A 16,587-nucleotide genomic window follows, 5' to 3' on the forward strand; every position below is an offset into this window, starting at 1 on the left:
AACAGGCAGACTGACTGAAATAAACTGTTGAGGGGAGCAGCTGGCGAGACAGGAGATGTCTGCTGCACCATGTGGGGTTCTCCCCCGCCAGCCAGGATCGAACCCGTGCTGCAGAGGCTGCAGACAGCTTCACAGCTCTGTGCTCAACCCGCTGCGCCACCAGGGGAGGCCCTGCTGCAGGAGGCCTTGTTGCTCCAGCCAGATAGGATACTGACAAGCAGCAAAGAAAAAGGGCCTCACACCGTGGGGCTGAAAATCTGGCATTCCTTTGCTTTTTATTCTTGGTCATAAAGAAAAAAAAATTTATCAAAAAGTATATTAGGCAATAAATTATATGTATCAGCATATTGTAAGTAAATAGCATAAAAAATTGTTTGTTTAAAAATTAATTGTTGGGCAGTTTGGCCCACTTGACAATGGAAAATGGTTTATTAAACATGCCTGACAAGCATTACAATACAATAATCATAGTAGGTCCTTCTATTTTGTTTTCTCTTGAAGTTTCTTGGGAAAGTTTTTAATATGAAGCTATTTGAGTTAAGGAGTTTCTAGGTAGAAAAAATTCTGATAGCTAAACAGCAGCTGGTCTCCGGCTGAAGGTCATGTGAATAGAATAGTCCTTTGATGCTTAGGCTTTAGCTGATAGGGATGCACTGGCGGTTATTCACTGTTTTAAATAATTGTCTAAATGAAAAAATAAGTAGCTTTAATGTTAAGTTTGGTTTATTATCTGTTAACCTTGAAAGCTGCCGTCTAGCTGAGACCTGTAGGGGCCAGTAGTCTGTGGGAAACATAATATACTAATTGTTTTTGCTTTACACTTGATAATGTATTTCCTTATTATTATTACTAATAATAAATAAATAAAGACCTACTGAGTCTCTCGGCAAAAAATACTAGCACCTCACCAAGTGTCAGTGTCTCCTCATTCTACCTCATCCCCTTCCCCTCAGCCCCTAAGTTTCAGCCCTTTCATTTTCGCCGACGCCGTCTCATCCTTTCAGGAACCCCTGACACGACGTTTTGCTGGAGGCTGGTCCCCGGCAAGGCCCCATTTTGAATTCTTACTTAAGATGGCAAATACCTCAATAGTAATCATGGTAAGTTTTTCTTTTATCTTCCAGAAAAATCTATTGAGTAACCTTGAGACTATTCTCTTCCTACCGCCTAAATTTTCTCCAAGCCACTTCATATCCACATTTCCACACAGTCAAACAGACATAGCCTGGGAGGATTTTACAAATGAAATGGTCACTTAACTAATCTGTGCCAATGACACTGGTAGTTTCTGTTGATTTTGTTGCATCCTTATGTCTGTAGGTCGGTTCTTATTTTCACTGTGAAGGCAGCTCCACCAAGATTTGGAACTTGAGTTGGCTGGAGGGCAGAATACGTTCAGCACCTTCCTGTACCTACTTCTTAAACAGGAGCAACCACACAATTCAATCCATCTTGGAGACATTCTGCTTTGCATCCCCGAATCACACTGAATCTCATGCCAGAAGGCCTTGCTAACTCTGATTGCTAAGGAGGAAAAAATAGATCATTAAATAGTAGGGAGGACCAAAATGATTTCTAAAAATAAAGACTAATTAGATACACTTTTTAAAAACAACTGCTTAGTTCCTTGTTTTTCCCTTTAATGTTAATTCGTGATGTTACTGCTCATTGTTGATAAACGCTTCTCCGCTCCCTCGCCTAGTGTTGGTAGCCTGATAATTTGTAAACACTTTTAAATGCAGTATCTCATATGATTCTTATGGTAAATCTAGAAAGAATGCCCATTTTTAAGATTAATGAAAAATGGAAAAAACTGGAGGTTTGAGAAAGTTAAGGGTCTGACCCAAGCAGCAGCTGTTAGATTTCTATTACGGAACAATCACCATACACTCGGCAGCTCAAACAACTCCAACCCATATATCAACATGCCCGTGAACTGGGAGTTGAGGCATAGGTCGCTCCGCTCTATGTTCTGAAATCAAGGTGATGTCAGAAGCTGAAATCCCAAGTAAGTCTTGGGGTTTTCTTCCAAACTGACACAGCTGCTGGAAGAGTTTGGGTCCTTGAAGTTGCAGGGCTGGGGTTCCTGTGTGCTTGCTGGCTGCCTGACAGGCTCAGTTTCAGTACCTCAAGGCTCTTTGAGCCCCAATCACGTGACCTCACACAACATGGCAGCCCACTTCCTCAAACCCACAGACAGACATCTCTTCAGCTGACTTTTATTTTCAAAATATAACATGACAAAAGGGCTTACTCCAGCACCCTTATCATTTAACATAAACTAACCAAGGGAGCCACTATCCCATTCCAGTCAAAGTTCCCACATGCAAGCCAGGAGGGGATCATACAGGGTGTGTACTGCATGTGGTGGAATCTTGGCAGCCATCTTAGAGATCTGCCCTGCACAGATTCACAGATCTCTTGTGAGGATCAGCGTTCATCTCCAGACAATGCAACCGTTTTCCACTTGAGCTGAAAAGATGGATCACTGGGACCTTAACACCTAAACACTTGTTCTCGATCACACCATGTCCCCCACTGTGCTCCTCTTCAAAGTCGGTGAGTCTCCTCTTCTCCAACGAAGAACATTTGACAAGATCCAGATTGAGTGACTTGATCTCGGATGAGGCTTGTCTGAAGTAGGTCAGGAAGGTATCCCGAGTGCCAGAAAGGAGCACTACTGATGGTGACACTCTCCGTCAGTGACAACATCTTTTCATGCCCTACACAGACAAGCTAGTCCTGTTGTTTGTGGCTGTCAACTCCCTTTGTAGAAACTGGCATCCTTTGCTTCTTCACGTCACAGTCATTTTCCCAGTGACTGTTAACACAGCGCTGCCCTCCAACCCAAATTTCCAATCAGAGTTTATTCAGAAGTTCTCAGTCATCTCAAGGCATGACCCTGATACCTGGGTCTGTTCTCTGGGGAAGTCACCCCTAGCTATCCAACGAAATTTGTTCTCCCCTTCAGGCATTAAGGTAAATGACATTTCCAAATCTCTCTCCAGGGCAGGAGAGGACACATGGCTTAGCTCTCACCAGTGAAATGTGAGTGGGAAGGATGTGAGCATTTGCTACCCTGGCCCTTAAGGACTCCACACTTGCTCCTTTGGGCAATTTCCCCTTACTTTGGCTAGTTGTAAATAAGGTGGGGATGGGGGACTTTGGGCACAAGGAAACCACAGATGGGAGGAAAGCTGCTTTCAGAACACACAGAATATTTCAGATAGTCTTCTGTGGTCTTGAGACATTTACTGTTTAGACACCTATTTGTTACCTTAGCCTGACCTAAACTAACACCTCTTCTGCCTCCACAGCTCCTAGCCCAGTGTTCCTCAGAGACTAAGCAATTGGATTCAAGGAATGAATAAGTGAATATTTATTCTTATGCAGGAATCTTGCCACATTCTATTCATTTTCTTCGTGCAGCCAACCGAATTTCATCTTAGCAAGCAATGAATGCTCTAACCTTTATGTGATAGAGATAAGAGCAGAGATTCAGAAGTTAAAGAACTTATGCAGAGTCAATATTGGTAAGTAGCAAAACAGGCTTCAAATGCTCCTTCACTTTCCATCTAGGTCCCATCTACCACTGTCCCCACTTCAGGATTTCCCTACCACTGAACCATCACCACCTTGTTTCACCAGGCGGAGTAGCAGGGTCATTGCTGGCCCATATGTCACCTTTGTATAAATTAGTACAGGGCACCCTTCATCAGGGTGCCTGCCAGAAATTTGTTGCAAGAAATATACAAGTTATATTCTATATCACGAATGTTCAGTGTTACTCCCTAGGTTGTTCAGTGTTCAACCTGAACAACTGTGCAGGGCTATCTTAGAGAACAACAAATTGTCATGTAGAGTTTGATCAAAATTTTAATATGATTGCTCTGTACAGTCGAACCTTGGAGTCAGAGGACTCTTTTGTGGGAGTTTGGTGGCTCTATTGTTGCAGGCATTTGGGGGGTGGGTATGGCCACTTGCCACTCATCAGACAAAACTTGAGAGACAAGAGGTTTAATCAGTTTCCTGCAGATGTGAGGACATGGCAGCCTACTGTCACAAAGGCCATCTACCCAAACTGGGGAGAAGCAGGGATTTATAGGGGAGACTAAAAAAGGAGGGGAGAAGCTAAAGGGTCTGTGTCAGTGGCATAAGAGGAAAATAGGCAGGGTTTTCCCGCAACTGCATTCACACTCCTTTTCCTTCCAGATGTGGTCTTTACCAGCTCTGTCATGGTGCTGGTGGGTGTGCTTGTCTCACTTCTGCCTCCATATTGGTCTCAGCCAGTTTTGTCTGCAAGAAAAGATAAACAGGAGCAGAGCAAAGATGAACAAGGTGAGGACAAGGAATTGTGGTTACCAGCCCTTGCCTCCCTTTTCATCAAAACCTACTAATGGGTACCTCGAGAAGGAGAGGATTGTCCATCGTTTCTCTTGGCTTCCATTCTTTAGCTGACACTGAGTTCCCAGGAGTAGCAACCAGACCAGACAGCTCAGCTTACTCCATCCAGAAGTGCAGTGGCTCTGAGCTTGCAGATCTCAGGCAAGTGCAGGAGGGGGCATCTGCAGAGCCATCAGCAGAATTGGGAGCAGCAAAGGCAGTTGCAAATGTAGCCAGACCACCCCTTATTGTTCTCTGTTGATCTGGAGATCACCTTGTTCCTCCAACTAGAAAGAAAATGAGTGGGGGAGGGTGGAATGCATTCATTGGAGCACCAATGAATCAGATATTTAAAGGAATCAGATATTTATGCTCTAAGGTAGTGCATTAAGAGCAGCCTGGGAAGAGAGGAGAGAGGGTTTGTTAAAATCTGACACAGTCACCAGAGGGCTTGGAGGGCCCAGGGAGCTATAATTCTCAGCTGCTGCTGCCCATACTAATTCACATTGTTTCTCGGTTTTTCTTTTCTTGAATGTGGATTTCTCTGTTTTAGGAGAGGAATTGCTTCAGAGCAGAATGAAATCGTAAGGTTAACTTTAAGTCCTTTGGAAAGAGACATTTGGGCTCTGTCATCAGCCTCCAGTTCATAGCTTCCTTCGTCTTTGTGAGTCTCAGTTTCTTCATCTGTGTAGTGAGAGAAGTCACAGCACCTATTCTGCAAGATTCTTGAAAGAAAGAGTAAGAAAATTAATGTCAAAAGCATTTCTCTAACTGGCTGGCATCAAGCAAGCACTCAGGAAATAGTAGTGATCATTTCCGATATAACAACAACATAAAATGAATACCTACCTTTCAGGAGGGTGACTAGATCTCCTCATCTTGAGCCATTTTGCAAGGTTTCCCCAAAAATTCAGTCCTTAAAATCTTGAAAGACATTCTGTGAGAATAAAATCTGTAGAGAAGAAGGAGTTCTATGCCTTAAATCTGTGCACTCACTGCCTGCCTCGTCTGCGTCCTCCTGCTCTCCCGCCGTGGATGGTGGCAGTAATTTCAACAGGGCCACGTCTTCTGAGCCTGAGAGATAAAGACAGAACTAGTCTAGTGAAACTACCATGGAGCCAGGGAGTTTCGATAAAGACATTTATTATTAAATTGTGCAGACCCCTTTGGGCTTGGGCTCCAGCTTCCCTCGCCCGCCCACCCGACACTGCTACTGTCAGAGCTGGATTTAAACTCAGGGACGTGCACCTGTAGAAGAAAGAGAACCCCAGGGGTGTGGATTCATCCAGGGAACGGTGAGGCAGAGCTTGCACATGATTGCCTCCCTCACCCCTCCCCTTTACTGGCAGCTAGTCCTCAGCAAAAAGAAGAGCTACTGAGTGGAATTTTTTCAAATTGATGTAAAAGTCCAATATGGTGCAAATGTGGTTATAGAATGGCTGTTTGTTCAAGTAGAACAGATATTCAGGGAAGAAAAAAATAGGAGAATGAAGGTGGAGGAGTAAAGGACACTCCCTGCAACTGAATGACAATGAGCTTTCAAAGCCCCAGAACTGTTGTGCAGGCTGTGCGCAACATTAACAACTGTACATGCACAACAGAAACCGCTACCTGGTGACCCCGAAAGACTCTAAAACCCCCTTCCCGTCAGCCAACAGTGATGGCACACCCAGCTGTGCTGTCCTTGAAGTTAGGCTCGCCCTTCTCTCAGAAAGCTCTGATCAGATTCCCAAGGTCCCTCCAAGGTCACAGAAGAGGTAGCAGTCGCTGTTTGAAGCTCAATTTAAATATTAGGCAGCACTGGAGACCAGCATACTGTTTCTGTTCTATTATCCTGCCCGTAGCTTGTCATCTGGGAGGATGCTGACTAGGTCTACAGGAGCAGAGGGCACTGGTGGGGGCACCAATCCTGCTCCTGCCTGCAGGGGTGTGTGGCAGGCTGCATTTTCCTCTGTCAAGTAGATGAGATACTCTCTCGTGTCAGGACCTGAGTGACACACACCTGCTAGTGAAAACTCAGGGCTGGGTCAAAAGTGACCTGGTCCCACATTAAGAAGGGGTGCCTCCTCTATCAGGCCTAGATCTGCTGTGTTGCTAAAAGAAAAAGAATGATCAAGAAACAGCCTTGACAAATACTATATTGTTTGTTTTTCCATTAGATGCATACTAGTCAGTGGTAAAAAGGCACATTGCAGTGTCTTTTTATGACCTTTGATGAAATACGCCTATTGGTTGCTGTGAATTTTAACATGAAACTCATTGTCTGGAATCTGTACAACTTTTGTTGTTTAACTTAATGAAATTCTCTGGATGTTGGGGAAAAAAAGAAGGGTGCCTTTCCCTTGTTTCCAGGGACCTACTTTCCTTTTTTTTTAAAAGATTTATTTATTTATGCATACAAGAGCTGGGGTACAGGCAAGAGGTAGGGGGAAGGTGAGAGGATTCACCAGAGACAGAGCAGGGAACAGAACAGGCAGACTGACGAAATACACTGCTGAGGGGAGCAGCGGGCGAGACAGGAGAGGTCTGCCGCGCCATGTGGGTAGCTCCCTGGCCAGGGATTGAACTCGTGCTGCAGTGGCTGCGGATAGCTTCATAGTACTGCGACTTAATCCCTTGCGCCACCAGGGAGGCCCCATGGACCCACTTTCACTGCAAGGGAGGTGGGATGGAGAGGCACATCTGTTGCCATTTCCAGTGGCCGTGCCCTCGGCCCACAGCAGGCAAAGCATGCCAGGACCATGCTCGCTGCGGCTGCCAGCCACGCAGACGGAGAGCTGGGGTGTCCTCTCTCCTGGGCCCTGCAGATGGGAAGCATCTATGCCACCACATAAGTGATAGTCGGGCATGTTATTCTCACATATCCCACCTCCTGGACACACGTAGGGGTGCTCATATGATGGGTTTAGGATCTGGTCTGCATTTTTTAAGGGGGGAAAAGAGTATTTTGGGACTTGAAATAAACCTCTTAGGAAATCCCAGTTAGTCATTTTTTGTTTGTTTTTGTCTCTTTCTTTGGTAGGTTGATCTTGAGGTTAATATTAAAAAGATATTATAAAGACTCCCAGAAATCTGTAAAAGATGGGGAAACCATGGGATGTTTTCTGGGTCAGACTGAGTTTGCTCTGAAAATGGAGCCTGTGTAAAGTTTGATGATGGATAATGAGGCAGAAAGATGAGCGGGGTTAACAGCATGGAAGGGAGTTTGGGGGTTGGTGATGGGGTGATGAAATCGGAGTGGAGTGCCACAGGAACGGGGAGACAGGGAAGAGGAGAGGTTGCTAAGCAACTTCCTGGGGCAGAGGAGAGAAATCTTGCACGGGCGCTTTCCAAAGAGCGGCTTTGCGCCCTGGGTGGCTATCTGGGCTGGAACAAACAGACCCGAGAGGTTGGTCACACCTAGCTGGTAGCCAGCCGCTCATCCTGAGCTGCTTCCTGCAATAATAAACATGCAGGAAGAGTTAAGGGCACAGAACCCCAGGAGGAGGGCGGCACACAGTCTGAATGGCGGCCTGGGTGCAAAACAAAAACGAAAGCTGTTATTCTACAATTTGTGCCACGGAGGGGATAATGGCATGACGGTCGGTGCCAAGAGATGTGGTTTAAAAATGCATTTACTGAGTGCCAAGCAGGTACCAGGCGCGGTGTCACTCGTGGGGAAGAAACATGATCTTGTCCATAGGCAGCTCCCCATCAAGTGTGACAGGCTCACTGCAGATCGCGCCCCGGCCCTCTGGCGCATGGATCAGAGCCCAAGAGTTCAGACGGGACTCGGGAGCCAGGACTTGAATCCTACAGGCTGCGTCTCCAGCCATGTGACTTTGCAAAAGTCAACGCATCTCTAACGTGGAAAGCAGGAAGGATCAGTGACTGTCATAGAGAACTGACTGTTGACAACTGTGCAAGGACAACGCTGAGCCAACAGGAAGGCTGGTTAAATAGGTTCCAAATAAAGGGCCGAGGCTAAGATGGCGCGCTGGGCTGGGTGCACACATGCACTCTCACAAAGGTGGCGCCAGCGAGGCTGGGCCCTCCTACGTCTCACCCTTGCTATGAAATGGTGTGCAATTATCCTACTGGGCGTTGCACACCGTTGTGAGACACTTCTCTGGAGGAAGGATGCACAGATGCACCCCGTAAGGGGGCACTGAGTCTGAAAAACTCATAATTTCTGTGCACCCCTCCAGCTGGCCTGCTCGCCTCTTCTTTCACCGGCAGGAGACGAACCTGCACCTTTGCTGCCAGCAGAGTTCTACTCCAACTCCTGCTCGGCGCAGGGCCCTTCTGCCTTCCTTCTCCATCTCCAGGCTGCGCCCCCTGGCAAGGCTGCCTCCAGCTCTCCTGGGGATCCCCTGTGTATCCCTGGAGCTCACGTGGGAAGCTTGCCCTTGGGGTTTCCTGGTCAGGTAAGGAGGCTGCCGGCGGAACAGCAATAAATTTCGCTCTGCAGACCAGCACGCGGAATTCACATTGTCCCCGTCCCCACAAGTGCCCTCGTGACACCGGGCTGGCAAGAGCCGGCCAGCCAATTGCCACAGACAGAGACGAGGCCAGCTGTGCGGCAGGCAGGAGATTGATGGTACAAAGGCTCTGCAGACCAAAGAGAAAGAGGAAGATGTCCGAAAGGAGGGGGCGGCAAAGCTCTGAAAACCCCTCGCCTCTGCAGGTCAGGGGACGGGGTGCCCTCCCCGCACCCACTGTGTCCCCATCAGGAGCCGTCACTCCGGTGTCCAGACCCAGATCGCCAGGCCCACCCGGATGGAGAGCGCACCCTCTGCCCTCAGGACTTGCCAGGAGACAGAAAATTATCAGACTACAAGGAAGCCCAAATTTTCTGCCCCAAAGGAGCAGTTTGGGTCAATCCAGATAAAGGGTGAGAGTCCCAGCTCTCTCACTTGATCCAGTTCTGAGGGCCTCTGACTGGAGATGCTCAGACATCCCTTTCAATGCCTCACTCCCAGGCCAGACCATCATTTCCGTGTTGAAGTAGCCGGCTTCTTCAGGACACAGTAAAATGCCACCATCGCTCCCCGCGGGCGGGCGCTCCTCCGAGCCCCCTGTGGTTGGCTGGCTCTCTCCGTCCTCACCCATCTGTCACTCTGGCCCGGGGCCCACTTACAAGTTGGTTTGACCCTTGACCTCGGGCACACATCCAAGGCAATATGGGCTTGGATGGCCGGTCTGAGTAATGCCGGAGGTGCCATCTGTCCCGCAGGAAAATCATCCTCTGTGTCATTCCTGAAGCCTTGGCTCCATATTTTAATCACAGCTGGTAATTGTTGTTTGCCAAGATGAAAGCTACCTGACCAGTCAGGCAAGGAGGGTGCATGAGGCAGAGGTAACTTGAATGTTAGCTCAAAGTTTTGAGCCACAACAGGATCTCCTGGAAAAATATGAGTAACAACGGTAAATAATAATAGTCAATAAAATTAGAAAAATGTTCGAGAACAAGGAACTGACAAAAAACTTTGAAAAACCCAGAAAGATGGCTATACCCTGGGGGAAAAACTAAGCAAAGGGTTTTGTCAAAAATCAAAAGTACTAAGAAGGTTCTTGAAGTAGTCTTCCTGCAGATCTTCCTGATTTGCATGGAAGTTGCTTTTTCTCATCTCAGAGTCCACCCAGGTTTCTCTTAGAGAAATCCAGAACTCCAGCTTTTCAACAGCATTGGATGTGATGGAGGGAGAGAAGCAACCCCAGAAATAACCCTTAGTCCCCGAGCCACAGGGTTGGAAGGCATCTCTCTGCCCCCAAGGTCTCTAGGCAGAATTGGAAGCAATTGCCGGAAAAGCCAATTTCAAAACACTCCCTTAGCTTGGATTTATTGAATGAGCTTATCAGACACGCCTGGTTACCAGCAGAAAGCAACTGGCTCCTCCTGACAGGCATACCTTGGAGACCCCCAGCCTGGCCGTCCCCGCCGCGGGGGCCAGCCCAAGCAGACCTGAGAGTTTTTCCTGTGGCTCCAAAATACTAACAGCTCCAGACCAGACCGTGCAATCTCTTACCTGTATTTTTGTTCTTATTTTTCTGATGTTAATTTAATATCCCTCCCCTCTTCTTGGGCCTGCCTTAGGTTGGAAAATTTGTTGAAGGGGGGGTGGGAAGAGCCTGAACATCTTAGTTAGGAGGGAGGAAACTCTCTCCCGAATTTCCCCTCCAATTCACTGTGCTTCAAAAGCCTCAGGCTTGAGCTCAGGGCATGAAAGAATTAGAGGAATGAGTTTGAAAGACATGAGTGGGTGTAAACCAGTAGCGGGGCTCCCTGGGAATAGACTTATTATAGCACAGTGGGGAGATGGGAACACAGATGCTACGTCACTAGCCGCAGTTAGAAAATGGCCTAGCGTGCATTTGAATCCGGGGACACAGCCCAGGAGTCCTGTGGTGAGGAGATTCCCTTCCTCTTGATGTGAGCCACGCCTCTCCTGGCCTCCCTGGGCATCAGGCGGCGCCCACCCTCACACCGCACACCCCCTGCTGGGGTAGCCTTGAGCTGTGGTCCTCTGGGCCAGGATCTCTTCCACGATGGCGCTGCTCAGCTCTTCACTGGCGATGACTTCAGCTCTTCACTGAGGCTGCTCGTCTCGCCACTGTCTGCTGGCAGCCTCCAGTCTGAGATATTCAGAACGCAGGCCCTCCCTGGTATCCCCAGATGACAAGCCCCCTGAAGGGTACTCCTGGCTCACTTGACTTCAAGTGAGAGAGACCCCCAGCTCCCTGCCAGCTCTATGCAAAGACACCGTCTCCCTTTGATTGGTGCCACTTTCAAGGACAGAAGCCCAAGGTGGGTGCCGAGCTGAGAGAGTCTCTGAGAGTTGCACGGCTGACATCACATCTCTGAGTATTTCTTCAATGGGTGACCAGACACCTCAGCCTTTGGGGGACTTGACTATGACTCAGAAAGAACCCAAAAAGCTGCATTTAACAGCCTCTATCCATGTTGGAGGTAGCGCTCTTCAGAGAGACCTCGGTCTTCCCGCTTCTTCCTCCTCAAAAAGAGAAAAAAGGAGGAAGAGAGGAAGGAACGAGAGATAAAGAGAGTGAAAGAAAGAGGAAATAAGAGACAAAGGAGACAGAGAAATGAAGGACCAGGTTGAGCAAGGCCATCACGAGGTGACCCTGCATGAGCTGTCCGCCAGCCCCTCTCTGTCCTCTTCTCCTGCCACTTCCTGCCTCTCACACTGCTGCAGCCCAGGATTGGGCGAAAGCAATGCTCCTAAGAGATACAAGAGCTGTGGCCCTTCAGACAGAACATCCTGGGATCCAGAGCCCCCCAAGCCTCTCAGAAGTCGACCTGCACCCACAAGAGGCAGCCAGCGGCTGCACTTGACCGCGCATGGTGACAGTCATGGCGCCCACCCGGCCTGGATTCTCCCACCTCTCAGGCCTCTGCTCCTGCTGCCAGCTCTTGCGTCCCTGGAATTTTCTCACCAATAAAGGAAAAACATGTACACTTTAATTTTAAGCAGTGTGTTCTGTGAAATTCACTTTCTAAAATTGTAAGTACCCTGTCAACACACACACACACACACACACCCTTCCCTTCTTTAGTGTTCTCAGAACTTCCACCATAAACTTTTTACTGATTTATTTCATCTAATGTCTGTCTCCTTACAAGAATATAACTATGATTTTTTTCTATTTTGTTCACTGTTGCATACCAGCATCTAAAATATAGTAGGTGCTCAGTAATATCTGTTGAATAAATGAATGAATTTATGAATGAATATGTAAACTGAGCCCAATCTGGAAAATATTATAACACAATGAGTTTGTCCCCTCTGACTCCCCAAAGACAGAGCAGAACCAGAGATCTGCTGTGTGCAGAGATGAATGGCGACCTGTCTTGGAACAGGCCGTCACTTCACATTCCAGTGAGTGGGACAGGTATGGAGGACCCAGCATGAAGTGACACTAGATTCGGTTACAGTTAATGTCTGTGAAACTGGATAAACAAACTCAGGACTTGTGAAAGAAAAGTGTTTTGCTGTCCTCTTTATTGCTATTTTCTAAATCTTTAATGCAGATGGGATTTGCACCCTTTTACGTTTAGGGGTGATGTGTACTCTGACTTTAGATAACACCTTTGCTACTATTCTTTTATTTTTTTTTTAAATCCTAGTAGTTCTGTAATGTTTTAGTTACATTTTATCCAGAAAATCACCTTTCATGAGAGAAAATGCTGAAGCCCTAGCAAACGTTCCACAGATTCCAGGCTGATGTAAGTAAATTCCAAGTGGGAGACTCCACTTCACACATCATCTTTGAGGGATTAGGAGGAGTTACTGCTTCTCACATCCCCTGCCAAGGCAAACAGGGGAAACTTTCTGATCAGCCTGGAAATCAGCCATATCAAAGTTTTTACAGCAGTCAAGCAATATTTACTCAAAATACAGACTGCCTATGAAATACCTGAAATTATTTGTCACCTGGAAACAAGATCAATACAGAATAATAGTGTATTGTGAGCTCTCAGAATAAAGAGAATGCTTTTTTTTTTTTTTTTTTTTTTTTTATCTTGTGTAAAGGCTGCTTCACCAGGAAAGTTTCTAATGAGGGGATTAGTGCATGTCAGAAGAAGGGAAAAATCTGTTATGGTTAGAATTTCAAATGGTGTAGCACAGGAATCTACAGACACAGTCAATCTCAATTTCTGCAGGACATTGGAGAAAGTCAGTTCATCAAGTTCCCTCCTGGACAACATGAAGAAATGAGGACGTTCTATATGTGGTTAGTGTGTAGGTTAGAAAGAAAAAATAATTACTATGTATTGTTATATAATACCAAATTGTTCCACCCCCAGTGCAGACTAGCTATTCTAGATGTGGTAGTTATTATTAGTACTTTTCTCTTAACGACCCAAAATGAAGTACTCACTGAAGCATTCTCATGTGTGAGATGAGTTAGAGGCAGCCGGTGGCATCTAGAGGGAAGAATGAGGGCTGTCCAGCCCCCATGGAGGTGTTGGTCTCTGCATCCCACCTCCACTCCTGGAGGCCTGGTAGCCACGGGATACGCAGATGGACTCTTCGAGAGAGATGAGCCATCCAGAATGCAAGGGGCTGCTGCCTGTCTCCTCCAACACTATCCTATTCCTCTCTTTTATGCCGTGTCTCCTTGATGGAATTATGAACCAGAGGAATACAGAGATTCTGTGTTATCCTCTTTAGATATCTTCTACAAAGTGCCAGCTGCTATTTTGGACATATTATGGATCTTCAAATTATATATATTCATGACCAAAAGACACAGGACTGAGGGACCGTGAGAAGTGGGGAAGAAAGGGGAGAGAGGATGATGGTGACCTGTAAGCCTATCGTGAGGATGCGTGAAGCATAGGTAACCTTGACACGGAAGGCAAAATGCCTGAATTCAAATCCCCCTTCACTCCTTAGTGGCTCTATTACTCTGAGCAAATGTGTCTAAATTCTCTCACGTCTGCCTTCCCCAGGGGATTGTGAGCATCAGATGGATCATGGCCTATCACGGGGTTAAAACAGGGTCTCCAAACTATGACCTGTGGTCAGCCCAAGCTGACCAGTGATTTGTAAATAAAGTTTTACCTGAACCCAGTCACAGCCATTCATTTGTGTGTTGTTTACAGCCACTTTCACACTAGGATGGCAGAGCTGCGTGGCCGAAACAGCTTTTATGGACTGCAAAATCTGAAATACTATCCTTTCTAGAAAAGGCATCCTCACCAAATGACCCCCCTCTTCTTTGTCCCTGAGAGAAGGAAGACCTGGTACATGCAGTCCTCAATTCTTGCACTTCGTCAGTATTCCCTTCCCACAGTCACTCCATAGCACCTCATACCTGGGTTATGGCACTTCCACAGGACACAGGCTCATGGAGCCCCCCCACACACACCTCCCCCCAGGTTGGAAGTCTGTCCTTTGCTATGCTTGCCTGGTGCCTGGACAGAATGGATCCCCAGAAAATGTTTGCTCAATGAATGTCTCAATCAGAACGAGACACAAGAAATAAAGGACAAGAAATAAAGGACCTGGGAAATAAAGGACAAGAAACCTACAAAGTTGCAAATGCTAGAGTCCCAAGCACACCCCTCTGGTCTTTGCTTCTACCCCTAAGGCTGAGGTGGGTTTCCATGTCCTCGCTCTGCTCTCTATCTCCTTCCCTGATTTCTCAATGTCCGGCTGTCATGGTGCTGAATAGGGGCGGCTCTGCCCTCCAGGACCAGCCTGCAATGTACAACTGGCACCCCTCTTCATTCCTGCGGGATCGTCAATCTTCCTGGCAATGCTTGGAAGTTCATGCACAGACTTCGTGGCCAGGAGGGCACCAGTCTGGGCAGACACACCCTGTGGGAACTGAGGAATGTCCCCTCCCTGCAGCCCCGGCAGGTGCGTGTGAGGGGGCATTCTTCTCATGCTTCTGGTAGAGCTGCATCTGCTCCTGGTTTTTAGAGCTCCTGATCATTTTCACGACAAAATGTGAGGCTATATTTATCTGTCACCTCACCAAAGCTGGCCCTTGTTATTTCTGGCCAGGAAACATTTGAACTGTGTTGTTAATGAGCTCAGTGACCTTGGAACCTCGCTGATCCTTGACCTCTTCCTCTGTACAAGAAGGGGAGGCGGCCATGGGCCCCCGCTGACTCTGACATCCAGTGCCTCTACAAGGTCCCATGACCCCTCGGTGCTAGAAGTTCCATTAAACCAGATTAGCAGCTGATAAGGCCTGTCCCTGTCTCCTGTGCGGTCCCCTGGGAGGCCGACCTCACATCCTCCCGCTGATAAGATCTCACTCAAATCCTCAGCTCAGAGATGAAATTCCTGAAATAGCTCCAGGGTAGCCTGAGCTTTCCCAGGGTCCCTTGGGGCTCACAGGTGAAGTCAATGTTTGCCTCCAAGTAAGAATTCATTAGCTGTTATTGCCAATCAGAGCCGTTTTCTCGGGACAAAAACGGACTCCCTGGAACTCTGCAGTTCGTCAGGTCAACAGCTTGGCGTGCAGCCTCTGCAAACACTCGTGGGCTGAGCACCAGAGCTGACAGGTAAAACCTGAGCTTCCTCTTCCGGCTCAGTGGTCAGGCTGCCCATCAGGGATGGTTGGAAAGTACCTGCCACATCTCGCTGATGAGGCCCAGATTCCCTCAGATATCAGGCTACAGATCTGGAGTGGAGCTAGAAGCTGGAACATCTCTCCTGGGTGCTCCGCAGGTGCCCTCTGCACTATGACTGCAAGAAGAGCTTTTTTTTTTTTTTCCTTATGGCATTTTTATTCCCATAGGAATCAGTAAGTAGAAACGTATTTGTAAAGTAATGGGTAAAAGTGATTACTGGGGTTTTAAAAGGCTCTTTCTGATGTTCCAATTCACTCACTAGTGACAGTTATACTGACAGCCACACTTACTCATTCATGATCCAGAGAAATCGTCTTTGCTTAATACTGCATTAAGCACTGTTTGAAAAGTAACATTCCTTGTATGGCTTTCCCCATGCTGTTCAGGGCCTTTGCCACGCTGCCTCCCAGGAGCTGACAATGCTTTAGCAAAGTTGGCGCTTAATGATGGAATTCCTTTTTGGGCAGAGAAACATCTTAATACGGGCAGAGCAGTCTGCCTTCCCAGATAAATATCCTCGAGGAGCGCGGCCCAGGATGACGACTGCAGCCCTGTCTCTGGAACAGACTTTATTCTGACTCGGGAAAGGCCACGGAATGAGCTCTTTTTAATTAAAACCCCTGAACCTTACTTATTAAGACTTTTGGCACCTGCTGACAGTGGAATTTTTCCTGCATGGTCCTTTCGGGAGCTACCTAGATGACTTTGGCAGAGAAATGACATATAAATAACATTTAGGGTTATTATCATTGGGCTTGGTTCTCATCCTGTGTAACTCGCTGGGAATTCTAATGCTCAGACTTGCTTGTTATAAATACTCTGCCCTTTGGTTCCTGCAAGTGCACAGGGCTGAGGGGGTAGAGGGCTGTGAGCAGGTGGAGGGCTTCGTTTGAAAGATCTATTAATTGAAGTCAGTTTGAAAGTCATTCTGTACATGATTAAAGAAGTTGTAACAAATTATTCCCTATTTCAGGTCATCCATTCATTCCCCAAGCCTCCAGAGATGTAAATAGCAGCCAGGTTTTATACTCATCCCAGGAATGGAAAACAGATTGAATTGGCCCAGTGGGAGATGAAGTTACAGGACAAATGACACTGATCTTCCGCCAAGTAGG

At 47.2% G+C, this 16,587-nt stretch overlaps 2 long non-coding RNA genes across 2 annotated transcripts in view; one reads left to right on the forward strand and one right to left on the reverse strand.

Moving 5' to 3' along the window:
* Positions 1 to 874: 874 nt before the first annotated feature.
* LOC129145053 (uncharacterized) lies at positions 875 to 3,551 on the forward strand. Its single transcript, XR_008550081.1, has 3 exons — positions 875 to 1,100; positions 2,409 to 2,559; positions 3,318 to 3,551. It is a non-coding gene; the product is annotated as an uncharacterized LOC129145053 (long non-coding RNA).
* Positions 3,552 to 3,723: 172 nt separating this feature from the next.
* Positions 3,724 to 16,587, reverse strand: part of LOC119234562 (uncharacterized) — a 145,380-nt gene continuing 132,516 nt past the window's right edge. Inside the window, exons 4-6 of the long non-coding RNA XR_005122648.2 lie at positions 5,233 to 5,457; positions 4,405 to 5,108; positions 3,724 to 4,296 (exon numbers count right to left, since the gene is read on the reverse strand). This is a non-coding gene — a long non-coding RNA (uncharacterized LOC119234562). The remainder of the gene's footprint in view (positions 4,297 to 4,404; positions 5,109 to 5,232; positions 5,458 to 16,587) is intronic.

Source organism: Talpa occidentalis, unplaced genomic scaffold, assembly GCF_014898055.3.
Source record: "Talpa occidentalis isolate TD23 unplaced genomic scaffold, MPIMG_talOcc4v2.1 talOcc4.8, whole genome shotgun sequence".
In the NCBI taxonomy this organism is placed as follows: Eukaryota; Metazoa; Chordata; class Mammalia; order Eulipotyphla; family Talpidae; genus Talpa; species Talpa occidentalis.